This window comes from Nelumbo lutea, chromosome 7 (assembly GCF_056320005.1).
Source record: "Nelumbo lutea isolate HS-2025 chromosome 7, American lotus-T2T, whole genome shotgun sequence".
NCBI lineage: Eukaryota > Viridiplantae > Streptophyta > Magnoliopsida > Proteales > Nelumbonaceae > Nelumbo > Nelumbo lutea.
In genome coordinates, this window is record NC_142690.1 from 57202914 (window position 1) to 57228599 (window position 25686).

Here is a 25686-nt window from a genome sequence, read left to right on the forward strand (position 1 = left end):
AGAACCTCCCTTCTTTCAGAAAAAATTATACAAACTGATCCCTTCTGTTAGTTTGATGTTGAGATGTTAACAGAAAAAGATAACATCATGCACTTTTTCATAATAACATTCCAATTTTACTCAGAGATAAGAATGTTGAAATATTTGTTTGACAAAAAAGCATAAAAATAATCTATAAAAAAAATCAATGAAACATAAAATGAAAACAATTAGAGGAAATTTCTTCAAACAAAACCAATTTCTCCACTCTTTCTACCTTTGACCAAATCACTACTTCTCTTTGTTTTTTTTTTTCCTCGACCAAATCTCTACTTATGTTTGAATGGAAATACAAGGGTAACTTTGTAAATTAACACTCCGTCTGCTCAAACTAACAGAAGGGATTAGTTTGTATAATTTATCCCAAACATGAAAGGAGGTTTTTTTTGGAGAGGTGAGGTTAAAACAAGTATCAGAAACTACAGTAGGTCTTACCTTTTGTAAGTCCAGCTTGAGCTAATATTTCAGCATGGGTTCTAAGCCCGGCCTGGCCTGGCCCATGATGATCAGGCTTGACATTGACATGTTATGCCAAGGATGTTTCAGTAAGGTTATGCTTGGTTTGAAAGAAAATGTAGGGAAAGGAAGGGAAATGTAGGGAAACCGTAGAGGTTTCCCTTCCTTTATCTACTTTTTCCTGCAAACCAAACACAATCTAAGTGTCCATCTCTAGAATTATCAAAATATATAACGGTAAAGTGGGCCGTGTCCGGTATGGCCCAGTCACTCTAGCAATCGGGCCATGTTAGACCTGGCACAAATCCCTATGTCATGCTAGGTTGGGAGGTTTGAGGCTGGTGGGCTGGGCTGACACGGCCCATGTATATTTAATAATAATAATAATAATAATAATAATAATAATAATAGTCATTATATAATTGGTCAAATCAATTGTATACATTAAATTCAAATGAAATAAAATGTTTAGATTTTCTTTTTCAAATTGTTGTCTAATTTGTTCAGTGTTTGTGTTTTTTTTTTTCAACTTTTTTTGCCATTTTTTACTTAACAAAAAAAAGTAAAAAAAAAAAAAAAGCTCATAGGCCTTCGTCTTGGCTCTACCTGGCACATGCCCGCTAAGGCTTGGGTCTTAGGTCATGCCGAAATTCCCTTTTGGGGGGTTTGTTCCTAGCATGCACGGCATGTTGTAGTGTGGGAGGCCTACAGAAGTATAACTCATCATGTTGTAGAGACAATAGGGGTGCACAAGTTGGGCGGGTCTCCTGTACTGACTCAGCCTACAAATTTACATGGGTTGGGCTTAGTATTTTGGTCTTTGGGCCGGACCTGGGCCAAAAGTTTGGGTTTTTTAATTTTTTAGGCAGGGCTTGGGCTTAGCCCTTAGGTACCCCAAACTTGGCCTGAGCCTGACTTGACTTTATCCCAACTTGACTCAACTGATTATGCACATGTACATATGCCTATAGACACATATTTGCATGCATGCATGCATGTATACATATTTTTTTAATAAGTCATGCATACATGCATATTTATATCCACATACATATATCAATTTTTAGTGTGGATTGATTAACAAATTTGACCCCAGCTTGGATGGCCTGAACCCAACCCAAGTGCATCAACTGAATTTGGGTTGGGCTCTAATCAATTACAGTGTGGGTTGGGCTCTAATTGGATAGCTCGAGCTTAACCTCAGGCCTAAACTGAATTTGGGCTTTAGGCCCAATTCTTAGGGTTGGCCTAGGTTGAGTTAAAACCTGGCCCAGCCCACCCGACTTGCACCCCTAAGAGACAACATTCAATAGAATTACCAAAAATCATAGTTTTTATTATATTTTATCTAGAAATATAAATTTGATACTAAGATCTCATATAAGAAAATCTTGTAACTTAATCAATCAATATTATAAAAGAATTAAAAGTTGCTATTAAAATGAAGTTTTAAATTGTTACTAGTAGGGGCCCGTACGATGCACATGATTTGTTAAGCGAAAGCTAAATAATAGAAACATATAAGAGTATAGATATGTATTAATTAATTTCCCAACCCGACTAGGTTGGATCAATTTCGCTTTGGCCATTTGTAAACTGACCAAAATCGGTCGACTTGACCATAGAGATATATTAATATTTTTTTTTATATTTTAAATATAATTTTTTAATATGAAAAAGTGGGAAAATTCCCATATTTCTTAATCTAAAATATTTTATACCATAAATTTATTTTTTAATAATGCCACTGTAATTTTTTAATTTAAATTATTTTTTTTTTAGTTTAGATCTTTTGAACCAACTGACAAAACCAAAAGTTGACCTAAACTACAACCCGAGTGGGCTAGTCAATTTGGTTGGCCAAACAACCTACAACCAAATCGAACCAACCCACGAGTATTCCTAATTTCAGCTAAATTAATAGTCTAATCTATAATAAATAACAATAGTTTAATCTCCAATAATTATTAAAAGTTTATAGCAAAAATATACATTTAATGAAAATATATTATAACAAAAATACAATAAATAACTAATAAAAATACAATTAATGCAATAATTAAAAAATACAATACATACTAAATAATATATTCAATTAGTCAGTAAATAGTATAATCTCAAATAATAGTTTAATCCCTAATAAATATTAATCAATAAATTGTAATAAAAATACAATAAATACAATAAATTAAATTTAAAAAGTTCACTAATAATAGTTTAATCTCCAATAGTTATTGAGATTTTTTTTGTTAAATAACAAAACAATAATAAATTTATAAATAATTATTGAAATTATATTTGTCACAAAAACAATAAATTTTAATTTAATATATATAATTATATAATAAAATAGATTAAGAGTTTAAAATTATTATTGATAAATACATATTTTATAAAGTTGTTTTTTCGAATTATTACGTGATATACGTGAAATTACTTGTCTATAATATTATTTAGTTATTTAAATAATATCATTATTTAAATTTTGAAATATTAATTATTGGTTGAATTTAATAATTCATAAAATTATAATAAATTTATACTATTATTAAATAAATTTATTATTAATTTTGTAAAATATTAAATTATTATTAATTTCAGTATTATGTTATAATTATTTTTACACTTTTAAGATTTTTTTTTAAATCTATTATATAATTTCATTATTTCAACTATTTAAAATAAATTTATTTTAAATATTTCGTTATTTAAAATATTTAGTTATTTAAATATTTATGTAATATGTAAAATATTTTAATGTTTTTTGTTATTTGAAATTTATTTATTTTAAAGCTATTACGTAATATTAAATATTTTGTTATATAATTACTTAGCTTTTTTAGTATTTTTTAAGATATTTAGTTGTTGAAATATTTAAATATATATATTTTATTTTTTAATGTTAATTTTTTTTATTATTTGAATAACATTTAAATTGAATAATCCAGAAAATCACAATTTATATTATTAGTACACAATTTTGTTATGAATTTTGTAAAAATATAATATTATTAGTTATTTGAATATTAATAAATATATTAATTTTTTTGTTTTTTTATAAATATTTTAAAGTTGTTATATAATTTGGTTAGAATATTTAAGTAATTCTTAAATTTTTTAATTTAAACTTTCGTTAGATAGACATAGGTAAAAAGTGGGGAAGAGGATAAATAGGAACTAGAGATAATTTAGGAGGTAAATCTGAAATAAAGATACTTTAGAATATAAATAGGATTTAGAGATAAATTAGGAGAAAGTGGGGGACAGTGGGGAAGGTAGTTTAGGTGAAATTTTAGGATATGAGATTATTTAGGTTATTGGGAATGCGTGTGTGTGTGTGTGTTGGGGGGGATTTTAGATAACCAATATATATATATATATATATTATGGGGAATGTGTGTGTGCATACTTGCAGGGACTATGCGATGCACGGGCTTTGTTAAGTGAAAAGCTAAACAATGCAAATACATAAGAGTATACGATTGTTTTATATTTTAAAAATTTTAAATAATTAATAATTATTTATATTTTATACTCTTATGTATTTGCATTGTTTAGCTTTTCACTTAACAAAAGTACTTTTAATAATATTTTTACAATACAAAAATAACAATAATTAATTCCAACTAGGATGGTTCATCAAACTGATGAAACCAACCAACCCGACCTAACTTGACTTGAGTTGGTTGGTTTTCTAGTATTTTCGTATCAACTTTGGTTTAGCAAATTCCCAACCCGACTAAGTCGCCAAGTCGGGTCAGTTTTGGTTTGGACATTTGTAATCCAACTAAACATTTTATATTATAAATTTAATTAATTAATTTTTCTTAATAATACTGCTATAATTTTTTACTAGTTGGGTCAGTTTTGGTTTGGACATTTGTAAACCAACTAAACATTTTATATAATAAAATTAAATTATTTATTTATTTTTTAATAATACTACTATAATTTTTAAATTTAAAAATCATTATTAAGTTTAAACCTTTTGAGTCGATTGACCAAATTGATACAACCCGAGTTGGCCAATTTTTACTAATGGTTGGTTGGTTTCAGTAATAACCTGAGTTGGCCCAACCATTAGGCCTAGATTTTGAGCCCAAGCTTAAAGCCCAATCCATACAAATATTTTATATTATATTAATTATACATTATTAATAATGTGTTATATATTTTTATAATACTCTATATATTATAATATATAATACCCTTTTCAATACTAATTTTATTATTATATAATATATATTTTTTGTATTATTAACATATTGTTTTTTACCATATATAATATTATTAGGTTGGGCTTATTTGGGAAAGCTTGAACTTTACTCAAAAAATAGTCAGGCTCGATGTTTAAAGCTCGAGCCTAAGCATGTGGGCTTAAAATGTTGTCAAAGACCGATTTAGAACGGGCCAAGCTAGGCCAGCCCATTGGGCTACCTGGCCCATGAACATCTAGTTTCGGGTGACCAACTCCCCAACCCAACCAAGTTGGTTTAGTTGCCCAAACAACCTTCTATCAAATCAAGATGACCCATGAACACTCCTAATTTTAGCAAAATTAATAGTCTAGTCTCTAATAAATAGCAATAGTTTAATCTCCAATAATTATTGAGAATTTATAGCGAAAATACACAATTTTTGAAAATAAATTTATAATGACAATACAACAAATAACTAATAAATATACAATGAATATAATAATTACAAAAACACAATAAATACTAAAAGTATATTAAATTAGTCAATAAATAGTGTAATATCCAATAATAGTTTAATCTCTAATAAATATAAATCAATAAATTGTAACAAAAATATAATAAATCTAATAAGAATAATAAATTAAATTAAAAAGTTAAATAATAATATTTTAATCTCCAATAATTATTGAAAATTTCTTGTTAAATAACAAAACAAAAATAAATTTATACACAATTGTTAAAATACATTTATCACAAATACAACAAATAATTATTGAAAATACACTAAATACTAATTTTAGTATATGCAAATATATAATAAATATAGATAAAAATTTTAAAATTATTATTAAAAAATATTATTTTTTTGAAAGTTATTACACAACTTCCTTATTGAATCTATTTTTAATTAATATTCAAAATATGATTTAGTTGTTAATTATTTTATATTTAACATATTTAAAAATTAGTTATTTACAATATTATTTAGTTATTCAAATAATGCCATTATTTGTATTTCTATAACATTAATTATTTATTGAATTTAATGATTTGTAAAAGAAAAATATATACTATTATTATATAATTTTGTTGTATTATTAATTCAAATATTATGAAATCTACTATAATTATTTTTATACTTGCAAGATATTTTTTAAACTTATTACATAATTTCGTTATTTTAACTTTTTAAAATTTATTTATGATAAATATTTTGTTGTTTAAAACATTTAGTTATTGAAATATTTAAATAGTATGTATGATATTTAAGTTTTATTTATTTTAAAGTTATTATGTAATATTCAATATTATGTTATATAATTATTTAGCTATTTTTAATATTTTTATTTAAACTATTTAGTTATTGAATTATTTAAATAATATTAATTTTTTAGTTTTAAATATTTATTATATGAATAATGTTTAAATAATGTTGTCATTTAAAATTTTAAAATATTATTTAGTTATTGAATTGAGTAATCAATAAAAATATTATTTTTCTGTTTATAATAAATATTTTAAAGTTATTACATAATTTCATTATTATATTTAAATAATTCTTAAATTTTTTAATTCAAACTTTCTTTAGATCGATATAGATCAAAAGTGAAAGAAGATAAATTGGAATTTGAGATTATTCTAGAGAGAAACTCTTTACCTATTTAGAGGCAATTTAAAAAATAAATAGGAATTAAAGATTATAGGGGAATGTGGGGGATAGTGCTGCCACTTGGATTGATATTATAAAAAACCAATTCTCTCTTTCTTTACTTGATTACTAACTCCCTTGCCATGTGACTAAATGGGTGGGTTGGGTTGGGTAGGGAAGAAGAAGAAAAAGAGAGTGAATGAGAAAACTAGAAAGGGGTAAAGGAGAAGGGAGAAAGGTTTAAGGAAAGAAGAGAGAAGTGGGAATAAGAGAAAAGGCTGGTGACATGGGGCCTAATCACTTTATATATATTATATATACTAAGGCAGAAAGTAGACCAGGTCTGCTCCTCACACCTGGCGCCTCACACGCACATCCTATCATGCATTGGGAACTTCTCCCATACTTATTGGTTATCATTGACGGGAGATGCCAATGCATTTATTATTGACGGGAGATGCCAATACATGGTGGATGTGCCTGTGAGGCGCCCATTTGTGAAGAGCAGATCTTTTCACGACGGGAAGAGGCTTCGTTAAGTCGCGGTGGCCCTTACTTCCCACAGGATAAGGTATCCGCACGTGAATTTTTTCTTCTCGTGCGTAAATCTCTTCCAGCAGGATAAGGCATCCGCACGTGAAATCTTTATTCGCGTGCGAACAACATCCGAACAAAACCTCTCTGCCCATCCCACCGGCGCAGTCATCTTTTCTTCGCACTGATACATTGTTCGTCTTCTTCCTCAATAGAACGCAGAGCGGCGGCACCAAAGTCATTCTCCACCTCTGGTTCCACTCCGTTTTTCTTCTCTCTCTCTTTTTTTTTTTTTCTTTTTTCTCTTTTCCATTCTCCCCTCCATCTATCGTTTAGCCACTGTTCATCTTCCCTGACCTCGTGACACCCGAACAGCGGCGGCGCGGCACCCTCATTTCCAATCGGAGTTTTGGTGGTTTCTCACGAGCCAACCATAGTGAGATCTATCAGAAGCATCCCTCTCAAGTTCAGGTGAAGATCACATCAGAACTAGCTCCCCTTTCATCAACATCTTAGACATAACCCCCGACCACAATTGCTGCTCGAGGAGGTAATCTGATATCAATCGAAACTCCCCTGCATAGAATTGTATCTCAGGGCCAAAATCCACCCAGGCAAGATCTGTTATTGCGTCTTGTGTGTTTTGTTTTTGTTTTACTTTCGGTCACCATTTCTTCGATGGTGATGGCATGGTTCACGTTGTTAGCATCCACGACGGCTCGGCTAGCTACGCTTGCCGCTTCACTGTCACGGCCACTCTGGTATTGCTGGGCTCCTTCTCTTCTATGGCCTTAATTAAATCTAAATAATAATGTCTACAATTAATGTGAGCTTCCCGCAAGTAAGACTAACCCCATTCTCTGGCCTTGAATCTAAATAATAATGTCTGCATGTAAGTCCGTGGCCTGTACTGCTACTGAGAAGTGAGAAACTGAGAATATACAAATGAATGTATGTAGGTTAGATTTGAGAGAGAGAAAGAGAGAGAGAGAGAGGAGATAGACCTTAGAAAGCTCCCAAAATTATCAGAGAAAGGAAAAATAGAAATAGTGCTACGTGGGGGTCATAATATGCAGCCGGTGTGTAGCTGCCAGAGTCATCATCTATCACTCATCAGATCAGACGTAAAACCTATCTTCTTCAGTAGAAAAAGCAACTGATTTTAATGTCTTTGGGTTTCGTTATAGCATGAGAGTATAGGGAAGGCGAGTGAAGCAAACGATGCATGCAGCTCTTCGAATCACAAGAAGGAAACGAGAGAAAGATGCACATTTTTTGATTTTTATACATGCTGAGTAGTAAGGAAATCCGCCTGAGAGATCACAGGGAGAAGCTAAAAGACTGAAGGCAAAATTACAGAGAAAACACTAATTTAGTGCCCACATTTGCCCACATTTGTTTACGTCATGAAATTTGATAGGGTTTTGTTTCTCTTCTCATGAACTTTAGAAATCCTAATTTAGTGCCTATTAATTGAATTTCGTTTTTTCAAATTAATTCGTCCCATTTTTTTCTACGACAAAATCATATATTTGATTAATGGATTTATTTTTCTTACAAATTTAGATGAAGTTGGACCGAGCACGGCTTACTTCGCTAGTATATAATAAATAAGGGTTCGACTATGATATAGTAAAATCGGGTTTAATCCGGTTAGGGACGGTTCTGCGTTTATGATTTTGTTCCGAATCTCCCGATTAATAATCGGTTCAGGACTGTTATAAACCCGACCCGATCCATTGACAACTAATCAGTGGTATGTAGTCGGCGAGTGAAGAATCGAGTGGGGCAATCTCTTCTCTAAACCCTAACCTGGCCAACCATCAATGATCGAGGATCTCTTTTTCCGCACAACTCGTCCAAACACAGTCGCTGAAATCCTCGAATTCACTCGCCCAAACCCACTCGCGAGGATCTTCACTTTGTTCCATGTTCAGGTCTAATTTCAAGCTTTCATCACTCTGTTGTTTGTTTTGTCTATTTCTACTTGTAGAGAGACTGCGATTCTTCAAAGCATGTGCTGTTGTAATCTCACCATTTCTGTGTGTATAGTGTTATGTCTGATTACTATAACTGACTTCATGGTTAAATTTCTTTTTGGGTTTCATTTATTTTTCCAAAAAATGAAAATTTCCCATCTCAACAGAAAATATTTGTTGATATGCTTCATTTCTGTTAATCATGAATTCATTTAATAACATTACAATTTTTTTATAAGAATAACTTTACAATTAGTTTCAGTCTTTCAGACCATTTTAATGTCTTGGAATTCAACCCTATGTTCTAGTATTTGTGTTTCTAAGTTATTTTTTTCCGGGTTTTTTAGTCTACATTTTCTAAATTCTGTGGTATTTTTGGTCTGGGAATAATTGTCGTTTGGGTCCTTTTCTTTTTGCTTTGCTCTCGTTTTTCTCTCCTTTTAAAGCTTACCTGCTTGGTGATCACAGCATGGTTCCAGTAAATTATCAATTAAGAATCAGTCTCTAGCCTTTAAAATGAGCTTTACCTCATTAAGATATTAATCCAATTTGAGGATACTGATACTCTTTTCACATCTCAATAACTAGTTGTAAAATTTGATCTAGTGGTGAAGTATTTAGTATCACGCTTTAATTCTAATTCATGTTATAAGTGTCACAAACTGGATTACGTAATTATCTTTTGTAAACAAAAGAATTAAAAGTTGTATAGCATTCGTAATTAACTTTGAATATTTCCAACAATTTTCTCATTAATTTTAACATAATGCAACATGTGCTTCTCATGGGTTGACTGTTCTTACCTCTGGTTCATTCTTGGTTGAATAGCCCCAATAGGTTATTTGGTAAGTTCAATTTTAACATGATGCCAGGTTCTTACAGATGTTGCAAACCATGGTGCTTCTATTGGTCATATGAACCTGCAACCTAACAATGTATTTTGAATCTTTGAAGGTAAGGATTAAAGAAGCCTACGTTGAGAAGTGATTTAGAAGGCTGAACACACCATTATTTTGTGACTAAGGTCTAGGACCATTTCTTTTAGCTCTTTAATATCCAAAACCTTTAAAGTTTAAACCCAGAATGTACTTGGGGAATGACATAGCCACCATGTGAAATCTTGAGGGGAAGTTTTTGTGGAGAGCACTATTGCATGGAGTGGTCAGGGTCTCAACTCTCAAGGAGTATTGGAAGAAAGAAATGCAATCATTTTCAGGATCAAGAAAAGTCAGTTCAGGTTGCAAAGGAGAGAATTACTGTTCAGGTTATTCCTTGGGTCCTGATTTTGGAGACCTTTAGAGGCATTACAGTGGGCATGATGGTTGTTTACCGAAAAAAAAAGGTGGACATGATGGTTAGGAATTGGGACAATGAGGTTTGATCCTCTCAGATGTGATTGATAAAGAGTGGGTTTCTCATATAGAGCTGCCATCAAGTTATTTTGATGGTTGTTCCCTGGGGTATGCAGGACCTTCAAGTATTGCATTTATACTTAGAGACACACCAATGGAGTGTGATCATCCTTGCATGTTCTAGGCTAGTGGCATCAGAGGATTCAGTTTGATAGTTATTATCTGTCCTCCAGGTTCTTGAGGGATACTCTCAGATTGTCAACGATTAGATGAAGGAGAGATCTAGAGAGCCTTAGAGAGTAGTCCTTTAGTTCCAAATTAAATCCCTCGTTCAACTGGATATAGAGCTAACTTGACTAGTGACAGCATAGTGAAAGGGGGTGCGGGAAGCTCCATGGATCAGGTATGACTTGCACTCAGGCAATCTCATTAATTTTTGGAAATATGTTTGGATTGGGGACTCCACCCTAAAAGACCAATTCCCAAGCCTTTTTGCCCTTTCTACTTTTAAAAATGAACCAGTGTCTTCATTCATTGTTCCTTCTAATTCTATTTCTGGGGTTGGCTGGAACTTGGGCCTATGAAGATATATCAGGGATACAGAGCTTGGTGGTATCTCATCACTGTTATCCATTCTTGAAGGGGTGTTCCTAGAGCCAACAAAGGCAGATAGTAGAATTTGGACTCTCACCCCCTCTGGTTCTTTTACTTGTGCCTCTTTCTTTAGTGCTCTCACACATTCTTCTTCTTCTGGCATGTCTTTCCCTGTTAAAGAGGTGTGGTGTCATCCTATACCTCCTAAGGTTGGGAGCTTCTGTTGGGAAGCCTTTTTGGAAAGAGTTAACACAGTAGATTTACTTCAAAGAAAAAGACCCAATAGTTGTTTTTGTTCTCACTGGTGTGTCCTTTGTAAAGCTGACGGTGAGTTTGGATATCACTTACTAATCTCCTGTCGGTTCACTAACATCATTTGGGAGTGGTGTACTTCTTTGTTTGGGTGCAGGTGGACCCCCCCCTCCCCCCCCCCCTCGAATGTGCAAAGCCTTTTCACATTTATGCTGTTTCGGCCAACAAAAAAGGCCAAGTTTATGTGGAGGTGTATGAGGGTTGCAGTCTGTTGGACTATTTGGTAGGAGAGAAATTCACGAATATTTACAGATAAGGAGAGAAGTTTGGAAGCAATGTTGGAGGTCATCCACATTAGGGTTATACACTGGCTGAAAACCTTGGCTATGTTCGCAGAATTCTTAGTTGATGAGCTGCAAAGAAAGTGGAAGGAGATAGTAGAACTTGTTCCAATAAGGAAGGCCTCAAATGTTTGTTGGATCCCCCTACTCCATGACTTTGTTAAACTGAACTTTGATGGCAGCAGCTTGGGCAATCCAGCACCATCTGGAATAGGAGGAGTAATAAGAGATGAACAAGGCAATTTGTTAGCTATGCATTCTGGACTAGTTGGGGTGGGAGATTCTTTGAGAGCTGAGATTCTTGCAGCTCTTGAAGGGGTACAAAGAATCAAGGATATGCATATTAACAAGCTGATCATAGAAGGAGATTCTAAAGTGGTGGTAAACTGGCTGAAAGAGGATAGTCTTAGACTTTGGAATTACAGTAATGAAAAGAGGAAATTCAAGTGTGACACAAGGTAATGGAAACTCTACCTTTAGGTAGTCCAAAAGATTTGGGTCAAGAGACTATTGGGAGACGTGTGACACAAGGTAAAGGTTTGACAACCAATAGAACCTTTGCTCAGGTAGCCTGCTTGTGGCGCCAAACAAAATATTTTGAATGATTCAAATGAGGGAAGGGTAGAGGTATTGGTAGCCTCAAGAATATCCACGGGAGTCCAACCAGCAGGCCCATCTCTAAATTGTAATTTTGGGCCCAGTAGGCCCGAAAAGTTAAGTGGGCTATGCTTAAAAGACCCAAGAGTGAGGGGGGCACGTGACAAGGTTGGCTCCTTAGGTAGACAGTAAAATCTGTCTACCATCGTCTTTTTTTTTTGATCAATAACACTTTCATTAAATCATCAGTAGAAAATTTACAGGAGGAAAACAAACACACTTATCTTCCAAGAGCCACAAAGAGCCTCATGAAAGGAAAAAAAAGAAGAAAAAAAGAGAAAAGAAGACACTAAAGTACAGCTTAGCCCAAAACAGTGAATCCTTTTTTGCCCTTGTTTAGGTAAACCATCAGCTAGGGAATTAGCCGATTTTTTAACCCAACATGTCTTAACTTCCATCTCCCGCACCAACCACATGAATTTCCTCCTCTCATTGTTGTACTTCCATAAACCATTTTGATCTTTAGTCAGCCACCCTATCACTACCTTTGAATCCCCTTCAATTGTGAGTTTCTTGATGTTCAACTCCTTAGCTTTCCGGACTCCTTCCATAACTGCAAAGATCTCAGCTCTAAGGGAGTCACCCTATCCATTTGGGCCTGAGAACATGGCAGAGGTGACCCCATTTTCGTCCCTAAAAACACCTCCAATCCCCGATTGTCCCGGATTTCCCCTACTATAACCATCAAAGCTTAATTTCAAGAATCCACTAGGTGGGGGAGTCCAAGCCACATTCATTACTGGCTTGGTCTGTGTGCAATTTACAATTTCACCCCACTTCCTCAACATGTCATCCATAGTGTAATCTGTGAATAGTTCCAAAGATTTCAGCCACTGTACCGCCCTAATATGTATGATAGCCCTCAGATCTGCTGCTCCTCTCTGGGTTTTTGAGAATATCCTGGAGTTTCTTTCTTCCCACAGTGTCCAACATACTGCAGCCCCTTCTCCACATTATCCTTCCCCTTTTTATCCGCCACCTGAAAAAGGTAGGAGAGAAAAGGCCCTGCAAGTCTGATGGGGGATTCCAGCTGCATCCAAATAAGGAGGAAGCCCAATCCCAAATTGACCTTGCAAAGTGGCAAGACACCAGTAGGAGAAAACCAGTCTCCCCATCCACTTTACATAGAACACACCACTGAGGTGACAAGCAAGTATTGGGTCTCTTCTTTTGGAGTAGATCACCAGTGTTGATTCTTTCCAGATAGGCTTCCCAACAAAAACTACCGACCCTAGGAGGTATTGCTCTGCACCCAAACCTCACCAACAGGGAAAGGGGGGAAGGTAGGACTGGTGGACTAACTTAAGACTTTGAAGAACAAAGCACAAGAGAAGATGCCATTGGGGGTAGGTGTCCAAATTCTAGAATCCGTCCTAGTGGGGTCTAAGACAGCGTTATCAAGAAGTGCAATAAGGCTCGAAATACTGTCGAGGCCTGAGTCCCTCAAATCCCTTCTTAGACCCAAGTTCCACTCAATCCCAGAAGTTGAAGAGGACAGGGTGGTGAAAGACGAGAACGGCTCATTTTTTAAATCAGAAAGAGCATATAAAAAAGGAAACTGATCCTTTAAAGGGGTGCTCCCCACCCAGGTTTGTTCCCAAAATTTTATGGAGTTACCGGAATTCAAGTCATACCTGATATTAGGGGAGAAAACTGGTAGCAGGTCATGAATGGCTTTCCAAGGAGAATTTCTTGTGGCCCTAGCTTTGATTCCAGCGTCCCATCCATTGTACTCCAGCCCATGTATACTTGCCACTATTCTAGCCCATAGCTTCTCCTTCTCCATAGGGAACCTCCACAACCACTTCCCCAACAGAGTCATATTCCTTCTCTTAATACTCCCAAGCCCCACGCCACCACAAGACTTACTCTTACATACTATCTCTCAGCTAACTCTGTGATCCCTCTTCTCCTCTCCTAGCTCCCACAGGAAATCTCTCATTAGCTTCTCTAATCTGTTAGCAACCTTCACTGGGATTTTAAACACCGATAGGAAAAAGATGGATAAGTTAGCAAGCGTGGCCTTAATTAGTGTAATTCTCCCACCGAGAGAGAGGTAGTTCTTTTTCCAGGATACCAATCTTTTTTCAAACCTTTCCACCACTGGGTTCCAAAAACTCTCTCTCATGGGATTATCACCTAATGGCAACCCTAGGTAGTTCAAAGGCCACCCCGAAACTTCACACCCAACACTTCAGCACTCTCCCTGATCTCTCCCTCCTCAAAGTTTACCCCCACTACACAGCTTTTCCCAAGGTTAACCTTCAAGTTAAGACATTTGCTCAAATAGTTGTATCACCAACTTCAAGTTCCTAATAAAACTCATATTACCGCTTTCACAAAATAGAATCGTGTCATTAGCAAACTGTAAGTGAGTGAGGGGGGTTTCCACCCTCCCAACTCTCCAGCCTCTAATGAGCCCCCTAGAGTCTGCTCTGTGAATCAGTTTCCCCAAAACCTCTGCAATTAGAATGAACAAGAAAGGAGACAGGGGGTCTCCTTGTCTTATACCCCTACTGGCTGGAAAGAACTCTACCACTGTCCCATTCACTAGCACTGAATAATGACAACCCCTGACACAACCCATGATCCACTTGCACCCTCTAGCCCCAAACCCAAATTTAGTCAAAACTTTCCTCAAGAAATCCCAGTCCACCAAGTCATAAGCCTTTTCCAAGTCCAACTTACAGACCACTCCCTTCTTCTTATCCCTCTTAAAGTTCTCCACACTCTCATTAGCAATTAAAATTTGATAAGTAATTTGTCTTCCATTCAGAAAGGCTCCTTGATAGTGTGCAATGATATTGGGCAGTACCTTCTTCAGCCTCAAAGACAACACTTTTGCAATGATCTTATACAAGCTATTAACCAAACTAATTGGTCTAAAATCCTTCGGGTGGGATGCATCTTTCTTTTTTGGAATTAAGGCTATAAATGTAGAGTTCACACCCAGATTGACAATTCCTCTCTTGAAAAACTCCTCAAACACCTGTAAGAGATCATCTTTCAAGATATCCCAACAGTCCTGATAAAAAGCCATTGTAAACCCATCCGGCCCTGGAGCTTTTGTTCTATCCATAGAAAACACAGCCTCCTTGATTTCTTTTAGAGTAAAGCTTCTTTCCAACCTTCTCCTATTCTCTACCCCTACATTTGGCCAGTCCAAACCTTCTACCCACACCCTTCTACTCACAGGCCTTCTTAGAATAGATTTGAAATGCTCCACACAGGCCCTGGCAATCTCCTCTTGTTGTACTAACTCGACTCCATCTACTACCAATTTGGAGATGGTAGACGTTCAAGACTGCTATCAGCCTTGAACCCTAATAGATTTCAGGTTCGAAAATAGAAGAAAATGTCTAGAGAAGAGAGGAGAAAGAGAAGAGAGAGCAGTAGAACACAAGGGTTGAAAGAAGGGACAAAATCTTAATGTTCTACCGCCGCCACTTTTACTTAGTATTTATAGGTTATGCTCATTACATGGAAATGACAGATCTGCCCTTAGTATTTACATAACAAATAGAACAAAATAAAACTGAAATAAATAACAACTGAACTAACCAATTGACCACCAGTTAACCCTAGGATGACTAGAACACATTCTACCCTACGAACACAGTGGGACCATAGCTATGGGGCCCACATCATTGTTCTCTACACTCCCCTTCAAGTTGGGAATAAATGTTTATCATTCCCAACTTGGAGAGATCCGCCTCTAGCTTCTTCCTTGGTACAACTTTGGTGAGGATATCTGCTAGCTGCATGTTGGATGTGATGTACGAGAGACATACTTCTTGTGATGAGACCCTCTCTCGTACAAAATGTCGATCAACTTCAATATGTTTAGTTCTATCATGCTGCACCGGATTGTGTGCTATATTAATAGCCACTTGATTATCACAATACAACATCAGGGGCTTCTCATACTCAATGCCCAACTTCTCAAGTAGTGATCTCAGCCATAGAATTTCAGCCACTCCGTTAGCCATTGACCTGTATTCAGCTTCAGCACTAGATCGGGAGACAACACTCTATTTTTTACTCCTCCAAGAGACAAGGTTACCTCCCACAAGGGCACAATATCTAGAGGTAGACCTTCTGTCATCAACACTCCCAGCCCAATCAGCATTCGTATAGACCTCCACCTTCATGTGGTCATTGTTCTTGAACAATATACCTCTACCCGGGCATCTCTTCAAGTATGCTAATGTTCTTTTTGCTACAAGAAGGTGCGTGGTTCTAGGAGAATGCATGTACTGGCTGACAACACTAACTGTATAATTGATATCTGGCCGAGTGAGGCAGAGATATAGGAGCTTTCCCACTAATTGTTGGAACATAACTTTGTCTTCAGGAGGCTCCCCACTCTCTGCACTAACCCTGTGGTTCTGTTCAATGGGTGTATCCGCAGGCTTGACACCTAACTTTCTAATTTCTGCCAACAAATCTAGAACATATTTCCTCTGAGAGACAAAGATCCCCTGTTTAGATCTAGCAACCTCAATACCCAAAAAATACCGTAGTGCACCAAGATCTTTCACCTCAAACTCTTGATCAACATTAACTGCAAGTAGTATCAGAGAGGACTCCACCCTCTTGATGTACAATGTATGATCTGACTGGGCATGTACATAACCGAACTTCCCAAGGGCTAGTCTGAATCTATCGAACCAAGCTCTAGGTGATTGCTTCAAACCATACAATGCCTTATTGAGCCGGCAGACCTTACCTGTTTTTGTATCATAGAATCCAGGAGGCAACTACATGTAAACCTCTTCCTGCAGGTCTCCATTCAGAAAAGCATTTTTAACGTCCATTTGGTACAAAGGCCAAGTGTGTCTTGCTGCAAGAGATAATAGAATTTGAATGGTGGTCATCTTGGCTACCGGGGCAAAGGTCTCCAAGTAATCTATACCATAAGTCTGGGTGAACCCTTTTGCAACTATCCGAGCTTTGTACCTCTCAATGGAGCCATCCACATTGTGCTTCACAGTAAATACCCATCTGCATCCAACTGGTTTCTTTCCTTTGGGCAGATCAACTAGCTTCCAGGTATTATTTTTCAACAGGGCATCAATTTCAACTTGCATTGCACCTCTTCACTCTCGGACTGATAGGACTTCTTGCATTGTTCTTGGAATAGGGACATTAGCAACGGAAGTAAGATAGGACCTGTAGGAGGGAGATAGGCGATCATAGGATAAAAACTGGGAAATGCAGTGGGTTGTAGATGTGGTGCAATGCCGTTTCCCTTTACGGACGGCAATGGGAAGGTCAAGGTCGTCTGCAGGAGGTGAAGTGGCAACAATGGAAGGAGTCTTTGTGGGCCCTGGGACTATAATACCTGGACTTGGAGTCGCAGAAGAGGTTGGAGCTGGCCTGGACTGCTGATGACTGGGATCAACTTGCCTGCATCGCCTGTGATAGACTCTCAACTCATGATCCCTCTGACCATCCTCACTATTGCAGCCCTCATCACCCAATGAAATAGGTAAAGGAACAACCCCAAAAGTATCAACCCTACCCTCACTGCGTTCCCCCTGAAGAAAAGGACCCAAATCCCCACTCTCACTGCTCTCCTCTTGAGGAGAAACCCAAGAATAATAGGGTGTCTCCTCAGAGAAAGTGACATCCATGGAGACAAACTTCTTCTCTGAGACAGGATCATAGTAGCAATAACCCTTTTGAGTTTGTGCATAACCAAGAAAGATGCATTTGGAGGCCTTTGGTTCGAACTTGGAGTGATGGGGTCCGAGAAGCTGAACAAAACAGGTACAACCAAATGTTTTAAGGGGAACAATAAACAACCCCTCATTTGGGTATAGAGGGGAAAAATGAAGTTTCATAGCAAGAACCCGGGAAGGAACCCGATTAATACGATATACCGCCGTGAGGATAGTATCACCCTAGAAGCGAATAGGGACATTGGAGGTAAACGTAATACTTCTAGCCACCTCCAAGATGTGCCTATTCTTCCTTTCTGCAACCCCATTCTGCTGAGGTGTATGAGGGCAAGTGCTCTGGTGGATAACCCCATGATTAAGAAGGTAAGATGCTAGTGGCTTAGCAAAGTATTCCTTTGCATTATCAGATCTAAGAACTTTGATCTTGGCATCAAACTGGGTTAGGATCATTTGGTGGAAGTTTTGGGTCAGGGCGGTAACCTCATCTCGTGAATGCATAAGATAAACCCAAGAAAACCGAGTATGGTCATCAACAAATAACAAAAAATATCTGTACCCACCAATAGAAGGGATGTGATATGGTCCCCAAACATCAGTATGCACAATATCAAAAGAACTATTACTCCTTTTATTACTCAATGAATAAGAGTTTCTACAATGTTTAGCAAACTCACAACTTTCACATTTCAACTGGGACAACTCAACAGACTCAAACAAAATAGGAAACAGACTCTTCAAGGATCGAAAAGACAAATGACCCAATCGGTTATGCCAAAGCATAATCGGACTCACAATTTGAGAAACAAGTGACTTCTTATCCACTGACTCTTCTCGACGAGAACTCTCCCTGAGCAGATAGATCCCATTCATCTCAGGCCAGTCCCAATCACCTTCTTCGTCTCCATGTCCTGAAAAACACATCGGTCAGGGAAGAAAGTTACTAAGCAGTTCATATGTTTGGTAATACTACTAACTGAAAGAAGGTTAGTTTCAAGTTTAGGAACATGCAAGACAGAAGACAAGGAGATAGTATCTGACAGCTTGATGTTACCCTTGCCAGAAATGGGGACAAGAGAGCCATCAGCAATAGATACTTTATCCCTACCAGAAGATAAATGATAAGTGGTAAACAATGAAGGCAAGCTAGTCATATGGTCGGATGCACCTGAATCTATTACCCAACAGGATTCAGTAGTACCTGGAACTGAGGCATGGTAGGCTGAGGCTCGAGTACCTGAATGTGCGAAAGCAGATGTGGCAGGGGCTGATGGTGACTACGGTGACTGAGTTGAGTTCCCAACTTCCTTTTCCAACTGTATTAGAGCAGCTCGAACTGCAGCTAAGGTCTCTAAGGGTGTGCCTCTTGTGCCAAACGAGGTTGCTGAATCAGTAGTCACGACCACATGAGCATTACCCTTCTTGCTTCTCAACTTTGCTGGGACCAAATGAGGATGCAACTTCCAATATGTTTCTTTTGTGTGTTTGTGTTTCTTACATTGCTCACATACCACATCCCTTTTATCTTCCTTCTTCTTGTCCCTCTCTGAATCACCCCCTGATTTGGGTTTAATAGCTAAAAGGGCTGGTGTAAGAGGCTGAGGTTGCATCATGACTTACCTCCTGGTCTCTTCACTATGCACTAAGGAGTATGCCTGAGAGAGGGTCACACTATCTTTGGTCAAAATCTGTTGCCGCACAATATCATACTCTGAATTCAAGCCTACCAGAAACTCAAACACCCTGTTTGTCTCGATGTGCTTTTTATGGGTCTGTGCATCTTTGGAACTCTCCCACTCAAGTCTCTAAGTGATCAATCTCATGCCACGGGGACTTCAAGGTAGAGAAGTAGACCGAAACCGGTTTCTCTCATTGTTTAAGAGTATTCACTTCACATTTCAATTCATATGCTCTGACAACATTAAGGGGTTGGGAGTAAGTTTCTTTCATAACATCCCATATCTCCTTGGCTGTCTTTGCCCACGAGTAATTTCGACTGATATGAGGTTGCATAGAATTACACAGCCATGCCATAACCAAGTAGTTTTCTTGGACCCACTTGGTATACATGGGGTCTCCCTTGGAGGGTTCTTTCACATCTCCCAAGAGACACCCTACTTTACCCCTTCCCCCAATAGCCATCATGGCTGATTGGGGCCATTCCAAATAGTTTGATCCATCAAATCTTACGGTTGTAATATGAAAACCTGTCTCAGAAACTCCACCATAACTGCTGTTCCCAAAACTGCCTTCTGCCTGATTCTTAAACTCCATTTTGGTCAAGAACCAATAGTCTAAAAAATTAGGGTTACTATAGTCAAAGAACAACACTTGGACTATCAATCACAATAAAAAATCAGTATAGAACCAATCTGTATTCACGGTATATGTGCATGAAACATGTATAAGTCTGATCTGAAACCAATTAGCAAACACAACAGCAACAGTCTGTACAGTTTTCACCCCTTAGAAGAGTTCGAAACCCCAAAAAAAAATCTGAAAACAGCTTGGAGAATAATCTGATATGCTGAAGCAGAATTAGGGTTTTAATTAGTTCTTAAAGGAAAATTCTCAGCCGCACATTCCAGGCAGTACCGTACAGATAAGACTTGTAGTAGGGTTAATATAAAACCCTAAAACTGATCAATGTTGAGGAGAAAACTTAAGAAGAGCTTCACAGGTAGATCACAAGGCTCGGCCCAGCATTAGGGTTTGCAGCAGGGTTAAGACAAAAGCCTAGAGAATAGAAGGAAGAAAACCCTAGAGTGGTTCGGCCGCCCTTTCTAGATAGGTTCAACCTATCTTCTCTGATAGTACTTCTCTCAAAAAATAAAAAACATACAAGAGAATGTCGTTCGCTGCCTTCCAAGGTTACCCGAACCCTAGCCTTCTCTGATTCTTCCTGATCACCAACACTCAGCAACTGTGGCAAATCTTCAACAACTGCTAAACCCTCTGGCGATCTCCAAGAATCAGTCAACAAACTCTACTTTCTCAGCTTCCAGCCCTAGATGGTTCTCATGTGGTCGGTTGGACTAGACTCACATGAGAAACCCTTGCTCTGATACAAAGTAGACGTTCAAGACTGCTATCAGCCTTGAACCCTAATAGATTTCAGGTTCGAAAATAGAAGAAAAAGTATAGAGAAGAGAGGAGAAAGAGAAGAGAGAGCAGTAGAACACAAGGGTTGAAAGGAGGGACAAAATCTTAATGTTTTGCTGCCGCCACTTTTATTTAGTATTTATAGGTTATGCTCATTACATGGAAAGGACAAATCTGCCCTTAGTATTTACATAACAAATATAACAAAATAAAACTGAAATAACTAACAACTGAACAATCAACTGACCACCAGCTAACCTTAGGATGACTAGAACACATTCTACCCTACGAACACAGTGGGACCATAGCTGTGGGGCCCACATCAGTGTTCTCTACAGAGATAAAGTTCTTCCTTCTCCTGCCATCTGCTAGAGAATGGAAATACATAGGGTTTCTGTCTCCCTCTTGCAACCACTTGCGCCGAGATTTTTGCCTCCAACTAATTTCCTCCTTGTGCAAACAATCCTCTAGCTGTCTTCTCAAATCTCTCCTGAGATCATTGTCTTCCTCTCCAAATTCTCCCCTTTTTTCTTTAGAGTCAAGGCTTTCAATCTTATCCATCAGATCTCCCTTTCTTTCTTCTATCCTCCCAAACTCCATCAAGTTCCACTCCTTGATTCTTGCTTTCAGGAATTGTAGTTTCTTATGGAATCTCATCCCCTCCCATTCCACCAGTGGGTTACAGTCATGCCACCACTCCCTCACTTTGTTAGTAAACCCTGGATGAGGTAACCACATATTTTCAAATCTAAAGGGGGTAGGACCTCCACACCTTCTTTCCTCCTTACATAATACTATGGGCCAGTAATCTGAGGTCACCCTTGGGAGAGCTCCAGAAGCCAAGGTTCCCCAGTGTTCTTCCCAATCCAAAGAGAACAGGAATCTATCCAGTTTAGAGCAAATGGGTCTAGATTGGAGTTTTGACCATGTAAATGTCTTATGGGCTAGGGGATTCTCTTTAAGCTCAAAGGCATCCACAAAACTGTTAAACTTCCTCATGCTTTTTGTCACCCTCTGGTTAACCTTATTGGACTCCTCTGAGAATCTGATCACATTGAAATCCCCACCCATGCACCAAGGCCCATCCCACAACCCTCTAACATCAGCCAATTCCTCCCACAACTCCTCTCTCTCTATAGTCATTCGATCCGTAAACATTTGTGAGCACCCATGTATAGTCATCCTCTTGCTGCTTAAACTTCATAGAAACCGAGTACTTTCCGATCAACTCCTCCAGACCTTCCACCACATCCATCTTCCACATTGTTACAATCCCCCCGGAAGTACCCCCCGAGGGAGCAACCACCTAGCTAATTCACCTGGCTTTCCATACACTCCTTGCCCGTTTATCATTAAACTCCATTCTCTTAGACTCTTGTAGCAGCACAATGTCTGGGTCATACTGTCTTATTACCTCTTTTATTGTCGCCCTCTTCCTTGCACTCCCAATTCCCCTCACATTTCAACTAAGAATCTTCATTCCGCTTCTTTTTAAACCCCTTGCCACCTACCACTACTTTCCCCTTTCCTTCTGTCTCCATTTACCCCGAGCCTCTTGTCTCCTTCTATATCTCTCTTCAATCTCTCTACTTCACTTAATCTCCTCTTCTTTATTTTGATCTTCTCCTTCCTCTTCTGTAAGTTTTCTTTCAGCACATTCAAATCTTCCAACCTGCAACCCAGCTTCCCTACAAATTCTGCTATCATGTCTTCTCTCACCGAGTCCACCACCCCTACCCTTCCTACAGAATCCCCTCCATCTCTATCTACCTGTCCTTTCTTCCTCTCTTCTGGTGTATTCTTTCCTCTCCATCCACCCTCCCTTTCCTATTACCTCCCTCCATCCCTGCTCTCTCCCCGTAATCCTCTCCATCTCTACCCTCATTCCTTTCCATCCTCTCCACTAACCCCTCCCCTCTTCCTACCTCCCCTTCCCTTCTCCAGATCAGCTCTCCTTCCACTTTCTTAAGCACTCTTTCAATAATTTCCCACACTTTTTCACTCCTATACCTTCCTTACGGCACCTTCCCACCTTCCTTCCCGTCTCCCCCTCCTCGGAGAGCCTGTCTACTAGCTCGGTTACATATTCATGGGCTATAGGACATGGAACAAGAACGGAATCTGGAACCAAAGACACTGGAGACACATTAGTAGCACAAACCGAAATCACATGGTTACCTGGGACTAATGGACAAGCTAGAAAAGAACTGCTCCCTGCCTCCCTCTCTTGTTCCAGAGGTTGGTAAACATTTATCTCCCTGAGTTGGTTGGGAAGTACTTCTGTCCTTTGGTCACCTTGGTGATCTTTCCACTCTAACCCTGATTCTCCCCTTGATGGTGTGTTCCTGCTCTGCTTCCGGTTCTCCCGGTCTGCCCCTTCTGATACTCCTTGCACACTCTGTGGTCTTGGGAGTGAGTTGAACTGCTTACAATCATTACCCTGAAATAAACTTGCAATATTCCACCCATCCATGTCACCTCCAGTGCAACTACCTTCGTCATTTACACTGGTCACGCTAGTACCATCAACAGAACAGTTCTCTGAATCTTCATCACCTTCACTGCACTGTGCCCAACCTTCATCCTTCTCTTCCTTCTCTTCAGTTCTTCCCCTAACGTAACTTGGCTTCGGCTTCTTTGAGGGGTGTCGTAGGGGGTTAAGCTCTGTTTCTACTATTGCTACAGTAGTCCAAACCAGTAAGGAGAAGAAGAAAGAGAAGGAGAAGAAGAAGAAGAAGAGAAGAAGAAGAAGATGAAAGAACTGTCGAACCTGATAGCTAAACCCTATCAGTCGACCTCTTAATAGTGATTAGGCTTCTAATTAAATGTACGAGGACTAAACTGCCCCTACTTAAGTATGGGACAGAGAACCTCTAATAAGATTGCCACATAAGCTCATAACTTAACCAAGGTGAGTTGACTAATCTACCCTTATTCGGCTAACTCTAACACTCCCCTTCAAGTTGGAGAATATATGTCATATAATCCCTGCTTGTTACATATATAGTTCACTCTCCCTGAGCTTAAGGCTTTTGTAAACAAATCTGCCCACTGATCACCTGAGCTTACATGTTCTATTCTTATCTCTCCAGTAAGAACCTTCTCCCTCACAAAGTGGCAATCAATATCTATGTGCTTTGTTCTCTCATGAAAAACAGGGTTGGATGAGATATGGAGTGCAGCTTGATTGTCACAGTACAACATCATAGGTTTATCCATGTGGAACCCGATTTCTTGTAGGAGATTCCTCAACCACACTAATTCACATGTAGTGTGTGCCATGGCTCTGTACTCGGCTTCAGCACTGCTTCTAGCCACAACCGTCTGCTTTTTACTCTTCCACGTCATAAGATTTCCTCCAAGAAATGTGCTGTAACCTATAGTAGATCTTCTATCAGACACAGAGCCCGCCCAATCTGCATCCGTGTACCCAACTACTTCAAATTTTCCTCCTGGTTTATACAATAGCCCACGGCCTGGAGCTCCCTTCAAATATCTTACAATTCTAAGAACTGCATCCCAGTGAGATATACGAGGGTTCTTCATAAATTGGCTCACCACACTGACTGCAAAGGAGATGTCTGGTCTCGTGATAGTCAAATAGTTCAGCTTCCCCACTATTCGTCTATACCTTCCAGGATCATCAAATATTTCCCTTGTATCACTGCTCAACTTAACATTTGGTTCCATAGGAGTCTCAGCCGGTTTTGCACCTAACAGTCCTGTTTCGTCCAATAGATCAAGAACATATTTTCTTTGGCACAGGTTTACACCTTGTCTTGATCTAGCAACTTCTATACCCAAGAAATACTTCAATGTCCCAAGGTCTTTTGTTTGAAAATGATTTTGCAGAAAGACCTTGAGTTTGTCGATCCCCAATTTGTCACTGCCAGTTATGACAATATCATCCACATAGACCACTAATAAAATCTTTCCAGCTTCTGAGTCATAGCTGAACACTGAGTGATCAACCTGGCATTGTTTCATTCCAAAATTCTTCACCACTTCACTAAACTTCCCGAACCAAGCACGATGCGATTGTTTCAACCCATAAATTGCCTTTTTCAATCTGCACACCTTACCAGTCTCCCCCTGAGCAACAAACCCAGGTGGTTGCTCCATATATACCTCCTCTATAAGGTCACCATGAAGGAAGGCATTTTTTATGTCAAGTTGAAATAAGGGCCAATCATACATAACTGCCAGGGAAATTAACACATGGACAGAGCTAATCTTAGCCACTGGAGAGAAGGTCTCCATATAATCTACTCCATACAATTGTGAATACCCTTTAGCAACAAGTTTGGCTTTCAGACGCTTCACACTACCATCTGGCAAGTATTTAACAGTATACACCCATTTACAACCCACAACATGCTTACCAGGAGGAAGAGTAGTGAGCTCCCACGTGTGAGTATGCTGAAGAGTAGAGAGTTCCTCCTCCATTGCCTGCCTCCACCCAGGTGAACTAAGAGCCTCTTGGACATTGTTAGGTATGGAAATAGATGACAATAGTGAAACAAACTGGCGATGTGAGGCGGAAAGGCGAGATACTGAAACAAAATTGGAAATGGGATGGAGAGTAGAACTACGTTTACCTTTCTGTAAGGCAATGAGTAGGTCAAGTCCTAAGGGTTCAGCAACAGAATCCGTGGACAAGGTAGAAGTTGGAGGAGGGGCCGGTGTCGTTGGACGTGTATACACTTGCCGAATTGGTGGTCGTTCAGTAGGGATCTACACTGGATGAGGTAACGAGTCAACTCCAACAGGAACACCTGGAACGGGATCACTGACCAGAAGAGGAAGAGACAGTAAAGGTGGAGACGAAGATGCTTCAGTTCCTGAGAAGAAG

At 38.3% G+C, this 25686-nt stretch overlaps 1 protein-coding gene across 7 annotated transcripts in view; it reads left to right on the forward strand.

The window, feature by feature from the left end:
• Nucleotides 1-6902: 6902 nt before the first annotated feature.
• Nucleotides 6903-25686, forward strand: part of FAR1 (FRS (FAR1 Related Sequences) transcription factor family) — a 33278-nt gene continuing 14494 nt past the window's right edge. For 2 of the 7 annotated variants that reach the window (XM_088952721.1, XM_088952728.1), the window contains exon 1: nucleotides 8658-8813. The gene's annotated coding sequence lies outside the window, so the exon portion shown is untranslated. The other 5 variants (XM_088952722.1, XM_088952723.1, XM_088952725.1 and 2 more) reach the window with 5 other exon arrangements.